The sequence below is a fragment of the Panthera leo genome, chromosome B3 (assembly GCF_018350215.1).
Source record: "Panthera leo isolate Ple1 chromosome B3, P.leo_Ple1_pat1.1, whole genome shotgun sequence".
Lineage (NCBI taxonomy): Eukaryota > Metazoa > Chordata > Mammalia > Carnivora > Felidae > Panthera > Panthera leo.
Genome location: NC_056684.1, coordinates 111471849 through 111479320, shown reverse-complemented (window position 1 = coordinate 111479320; position 7472 = coordinate 111471849).

Here is a 7472-nt window from a genome sequence, read left to right as displayed (position 1 = left end):
ATTATACAGAAAGGTGGGTAAGGACTGAGAAATAATAGCTACATAGCTGGAACAGTCATTATAGTGGTGGTTAGGGAGTGCACACATTTAACTTTTGCTAAAACAGGAAGTTAATTGGGGTATTTCTCTTAGCCTGTAATTGTTAGTTGATGCCTTTTTCTCTTCCCTTCAGCATCTCTTCCCCGCAGTGACTCAGAGCAACTATTCTGTAAAGTTTGCCAGGCAAACCCTCTAGAGACTGGCTGTTTCCAACCAGTCTTGATGCAAACAATTCCAGGAGCTGCCAAAGGGAAGCCATGGAGACTTGAGTTACAAAAAAGCTATTTTTTTTTTTTTTTTTAGGAATGGCTAACTGAGGGAGATTTAAGCACTCTTTTCCAAACTAAAGTGTGCATCCCCCTCCCCCCAACAACATTATAACTCCTTAGGAAAACAACCATCAAGGGTATTTAACTTTTGTACTCAATAATGAGAAAATGTTATTTAACTCTATTGACAATGGGCCTTAGAACAGGAGCAACGTGTGATCAGGTAAATTGCAGGTTGCTCTTAGACGGAACCCACCCTCACAGTAAGAGATGCAAATCTTCCCTGGAGGTTTCTTGAACTGGAATCTTTGAGTCCAGACTCTTGTGCGTGTAGGTTCTTCATCATGCTCTCGCAAAGATCTCTGGGTTTTTTCCCTAGTTCACCCCTGCCTCTCTCCTCAATCAAACCAGAGAGTGAACATCAATGTATCTTTTATGTCAGGACCTGCTTTTGTTTAAAAGGAAACTGCATCTCAAACTCTGAAAAACACAGTCTTCTTGTGGCTTTGCTTCCTTCCACACACTGTTTTTTACCTCTGTCTCTTGCACGCTTTTGGTGGACTCACATGATGTTTCCCATCACATCCCTACATACCTCACACTGGGGGTCCAGCCTAAGCTTTCGACATGCTTTCCTTCCATAAGTTATTACACACTGAGCTATAAATACCATCATCTGCAAAGGATACATCAGGGACTGACACTGTATGGAGCCAAAAATCCAAAAAGAAAATACCCCTTGGAGAGCTTTTTATCACTGAAAGGGAAGCTCTGACCCAGTGAAGCCTGGATTCCTCTAGAAGAGTAATATGAATGCAAGATGCTGTTTGCATAAGACTTTTTCTAAAACAATCAAGATGGATTGTGAGAGCTTTCTCCTTTTATGATGCAAAGCCAATTTAAGCAAGAAAATATGTGGTGTCGTCACATGGAGGCATATAATATACACGTCATCACTGAATACTGTTTGTGCTTCTAGGGTCTGATCTGAATGATTATGGAATAGGGGCAGGAATGTTCCTCAAAGGGATGCTGGGAAGAACAAAACAATTTATTCCCTGTACTTCTCAAATAGGCAAGGATTTTTTTTTTTTTAAAGATGAGACTCAGTGCTGGTACTGATTGCAGTAGAATCTTAAAATGGTTCTGAAAAACAATTTGCAGCTATATATCAAGAGACTTAAAAATCTTAGCATATCTTGTCCCAGTGATTCAAATTTCATGAATCTATCCTAGGAAACAATCAGCAATGTTATTAAAGATGTACGTGAGGGAATGTTCATGAAAATATTACTTTTAATAGTAAAAAAAATAGTAAAAATAAAGTAACTAAATATAGAAAAGGTTGGGGCGCCTGGGTGGCTCAGTCAGTTAAGCGTCCAACTTTGGCTCAGGTCATAATCTCGCAGTTCGTGGGTTCGAGCCCCGAGTTGGGCTCTGTGCTGACAGCTCAGAGCCTGGAGCCTGCTTCGGATTCTGTGTCTCCTTCTCTATCTGTTCCTCCCCTGCTCGTGCTCTGTCTCTCTCTCTCTCTCTCAAAAATAAATAGATTAAAAAAAAATTTTTTTAAAGAAAGGAAAGGTCAATCAACTGTGGCACATGTATATGATGGAATAGTATTTGCTACTTAAAACTCATGTTGTTGAGGGGCACCTGGGTGGCCCAGTCGGTTAAGAATCAGACTCTTGATTTCAGCTCAGGGCATGATCTCATGGTTTGTGGGATGGAGCCCCATGTCAGGCTCTGCACTAACAGTGCAGACCGTGTGTGAGATTCTCTCTCTCCTTTCTCTCTGCCCCTCTTCCCAGTCACATTCTCTCTTTCTCTCAAACTAAATAAACGTTTAAAAAATAAAATGATGGGGCGCCTGGGTGGCTCAGTTGGCTGAGCATCCAACGTCAGCCCAGGTCGTGATCCAGTGCTTCATGGGTTCTAGCCCCGTGTCAGGCTCTGTGCTGACAGCTCAGATCCTGGAGCCTGCTTCGGATTCTGTGTCTCCCTCTCTCTCTGCCCTTCCCCCACTCTGTCGCTCTGTCTCCCCAAAATAAATAAATATTAAAAAAATTTTTTTAATAAAATGTTATTGAGGAAAATTTGGTAACATAAAAAGATGCTGGTAATGAAATAGTATATTTAAAAGCAGTGGATCACAGAATTGTACGTGCCATTTGAACCTGATGTTGCAAAACTGAATATAATACGTGTAGTACATGGGTTTGTGTGTGTGTGTGTGTGTGTGTGTGTCCCGAATATCAGCGGGATTACAAATGAATTCTACTTTCTTCTTAGGCCCTGCTGTAATTTTCAAATTATTTTTTAAATGAGAAAAGTGTATTTTAGAAATGTATTAAATTGCTTGATAACAGAAAATGATACTACCATATTTATTGTATTCTTCTAAAACAATGATCTTGGTATTTCTTTCCTTATACATGAAGCCCACTGGCTTGTGAACTTCAATAAATTCTCCATGTCTCTTGTGTGTGGAAGCTGACAGATCACAACCAGATAAAGCTCCAGTGTCAGCAGTGCAGATAGCCCACAGGGAGCCAGCTGCAAACTGGGCAGTCCTGAGCTACAGCTCATAAATGTTTGAAAACTAAGGGAAAGGACCGATTTAATTTTTGAGAATTTAAGGATGAAACTAGGTGTAAGAATACATATTCCTTTTGAAGAAAATTACCAAAATAACAACAGCTGTTGGGTTTTCTCTCAAGCCTTTCAGAGTCAATTGGCAGTTTGGAGACTTTACCCGCTCCTTTTTTTTTTCTTTCTCCCCAGCAAACTGAGCTAACGGAGTAGATAGGAAGGGAGAATTACTAAGTTGCTTGAACGTATTAATGACTAAGTTGCAGGCTGCTTTGGTTTTCCAGAGGTGCCATGCACGCCGTCTCACCCGATCAGCAAAATAGTCCAGTGAGGTAGTCAGAAAAGGTATTATAACTCCACATTGGGGGCATTAAGTGTAGAAGGATGATGATGGAAAATCAAACAGTCCAAAGAATTCAAAGATTGCTTCTGAAGACTTTTCACCCATTGTTGCCCAAGGTTTCTGCTCAGTCCCTGAGTCCATAGGAACCTAGTATTGTATTCAGAACCCACTCCCCAGAATGGACTACGTTTACGACCTGATACACCTGAGGTGAGTATCCAAAGAGCTGGAGTCTTCTCCCCTGACCCTCACCATGTGCCGAACCCCATCACCAGAGTAGCAGGCTCTCAGCTGGGCTGTGGATCCCAACTGGGGCTTGAACTCCAACTTTCCTAGGACTCTTGCAGCCTACCTACCTTAGACTGGCCCCCTTCTCTGAGGATTGAACTGGACCCCATTTGTCTTGGAGTCCCCATAGCTCCAACCCTTCCTTACCTCTCCCTCTCCCTCAATCTCTCTCTCTCTCTCACGCACACGCACGTGCGCGTGCACACACACACACACACCCCATCACCATCACCGTCACCATCACCGCCTCCACCATTCAGACTCTGGCTTATTTGGAAGCTGAGTCTTGATAGCCATCACAAGATCATAAATCTATTTAGTTGCCAGAGTTATAACAGAATCAGAATATGTCTCCAGGTTCTTTCTATCTTGTTCCTTTCTTCCTCTCTCTTTCCCTCCTTCCTTCCCCTTTCCCCACTTGCTCCTTCCTTCCTCCTTCCTCCCTCCCTCCCCCCTTCCTCCCTCTCTCCCTCCCTTCCTTCCTTCCTTCCTTCCTTCCTTCCTTGTCTTTTCTCCTCCCCTCCTTCCCCCCGCTCCTTCCCTCCCTCCCTTCCTTCCTTCTATTTGGTTGTTATTTTGTTGTCCTAGGACCTCAGGTGCTGAGGGCTGAGTTGGTAAACCCCTCTGCTCCTGGCACATGGTCATCACTTGTCCAGGTGAGGCCTCTCCATTGTCTTACAAGTTGAGTGATTCACTCTTACTCCCACAGCCACTCCCTTTGTCTTCTTCCCACAAGGCAATGTGTTTAATGTAGATCTTGTTGCTTGTAAATGATATAACAAGATGTAAATTGTTGATCTGCAGCCGTCTATGTTTGACATAAACAGCTTTGACATAAACACTACTTTTTTTCACACAATAAGTTTTCATGATTTGTTCATGCAGCTAAGTGCGGATCAAATCCAATACTTTTAGCTGCTGCACCCATGGGTACAGACTTAAGACATTTATCCATCTTCTCTCACACAACTGGCCAAGAAAAGGAGATGTGGGTGGAATCTGCTCTGGCTTTACTCATTGCTGAACTCCGTTATTCTGCCCGTGTATGTTCTTCTAATACATGAGCTCTCCTAGGAAAAGTGCACCCTGAAGAATGCCAAGGTTCAGTCCCAAACAACCACAAGGCTACATGACTTTGGGAGGCTTTCTGTCTCCCAGTCCCTACTAAGACAGGTTTAGTTGGATGTATCTCCAGATGACATATTGGACTCTTCTTTGCTTTGTGTGAGTTTCTGACGAGGGTCAGCAAACTTTTTCTGTAAAGGGCCAGAGAATAAGTATTTCAGGCTTCGAAAGTCATAACTATTCAACTCTGTTGTTTTAGTGTGAAAGCAGCCATAGACAATATATAAACAAATGGATGTGGCTGTGTTTCAATAAAACTTTATTTACAAAAAGAGACAGTGGTTGGGGCCCCTGAGTGGCTCAGTCGGTTAAGCGTCTGACTTCAGCTCAGGTCACTATCTTGCGGTCCGTGAGTTCCAACCCCCGCGTCGGGCTCTGGGCTGATGGCTCAGAGCCTGGAGCCTGCTTCCGATTCTGTCTCCCTCTCTCTGCCCCTCCCCCGTTCATGCTCTGTCTCTCTCTGTCTCAAAAATAAATAAAACGTTAAAAAAAATTAAACAACAACAACAAAAAAAAAAAACCAAAAAAACCAAAAAGAGACAGTGGCCTGATTTGACCACAAACTGGATTTGGTCCTAAGTCGGCTTTCGCCATGAGCTGTCATTAGCTGACCCTGTTTTGTAGCCACTGATCTCATGAAGGAGAGACGGAAGTTATTAATGCTAGGAATTCTGGCTGTCTTACTGCCATACCACTTGTCTATCAGACAAGCAATTCATCATTGCCTACTGATGAAAAGCTGAGGTTGTAAAAGTCTCTTCTGCTTCCTCAAACACTGACATGTCCATGGTTTACAGTATGCAGCCAATAAAAGCTTACAGAATGAAAAAAATAATAATACATACAAACATTTAAGTTTGGTCTTAAAGGTCACTAGAAACCAATCCCCTTCCCACCCCACCCAACCCCCAAAATCAGGCTAATTTCAAGCTTATCCTAAGAAGAAAACAGTTTCCTGTCCACTCAGAGACAGCCTACTCCTTGGCGAGGCAGCCTCCTGTGCCAAGCACCAAGGATCAGCTCCTGAAATGAATTTCTCAAAGGGTAGAGTCAATGTGTTCTTCTTAAATTGCAATATTTTAATTAAGCCACTTTAATCCCCTTGTGGGCACAATATGTTAAAAGAAGAAAGGGAAGAAGAAGGGGAGAGAAGATTGGGTGGGGGGAGAGGGAAGAGAAAATCTAAATTTAAACCCAAAAGGTGTCTATTCAATGAATTTTCATATCCCGTGTATTCCTTCAATACATATTTATTTTAATTAACATTTTAAAAATTGGAAATGTAGTTCATTCACATGGTCAGACATTTCAAGTAGAGGTAAATAGCAAAGGAGAAGCCTTGCCCTCATCTGAGACCCTCTGTGAAATGCTATATGTTCTTCCAGAAACATTCACAGAGTTGACAAGCTTATAAAAAATTCCTTAATAGGTGCATATAGTTCAGCATCTTGCTTTTTTCAGTTCACTCCATATCTTGGATTTAAAATGACTGTTTTACTGTTTTCTAGTTGTCCATTGTTCTGTGTTCCTTTTTGCCCTTTTTTAGATTAATCAAGATTTTTGTTTGTTTTTTATTCTATCACTGGACCCTCTCACTAATTTGTTGGTTATGTAACCTGTTATATTTTTTTAAGAAGTTCCTTATAGATGCAACATTAATTCTAAGGACCCTTATGATTATCTTGGGTCCACCCAGACAATGCAGGATAGTCTCCCCAAATCAAAGTCCTTATTTTAATCACATCTATAAAGTCTTTTTGCCATGTAAGGTGACATATTTGCAAAACTGGAGACAAGTACGTGAACATCTTTGGGGACCATTTTTCTGCCTGCCATACCTAATTATTCAAGAATGCCTGACTCCTTGAAGAGTATAGGGTTTTTCTGTAAGAAAAAGCTATTCTTTCTTCCTTCCTTCCTTCCTTCCTTCCTTCCTTCCTTCCTCCTTGAATATGGACTAATAGATATTTGTTTCAGTCTATAGGTTACAACCCAATTCTATCATTGTTTATTTTGTTGCTCAAATTGTTCCAAATATGGCCACTGGTTTCTCCTTCAGGTGGGTCCCCATATCTTCTTAACATATCCCTATTCCTTGCCAAGCACATTTTTTTTCCCGGTACCACAAAGTGTTCTAAGCTCATTTTGCATTTTTTATGCCCCAGTCCTATAATCTACCATTTTCCCATGTAACCCTGCTTTCTTTTATTGGAGAAACCAAATCTGGAAATTAAATGCACTCATTGTTTTGAGGGCCCTCTCAACATAGAGAGTTAAGATGAAACCACGCATACACACACATTTATATTGATATCTATATCTTTCTATCTGTATTTATATTTAAAAAATCATGAGTTCCTAGCAATACTTCCTATTCCAATCCAAAATAACCCATAAGATTTATTCCAGTATTTCTGTGTTCCTTATTTGTAACTTCTTTCTCCGACAGTGAGAAATCTGATTCTCATTATCTACACTTACTTATTCAATCCTAGTATAAACATAAAGTAGTTGCAGAATTGCTAACATAGTCCCATGAGAAACAGATTTACCAAGTAGAGTACTGTAACTGTGTGCAGTTTCTTTTGTCTTTAGCCTTATAGAATTCAGTCAACATAACTGTTTTCTAGACTTGTGCAGGTGGATATTTTTTCTTTCCCTTTCCTCTTCAGTGTTTTTCATTTTTAAACAGTTAGGTTTGTGTTCCAACTTTGGCTTCTCCTATATCCTGGTTGTTTTTATTTATTTGTTTCTATTTTGAAGTGTGTGTAAGATATACTGATTCTAAGAGCTAAGCCTGTACAAAAAGGCATACTCAG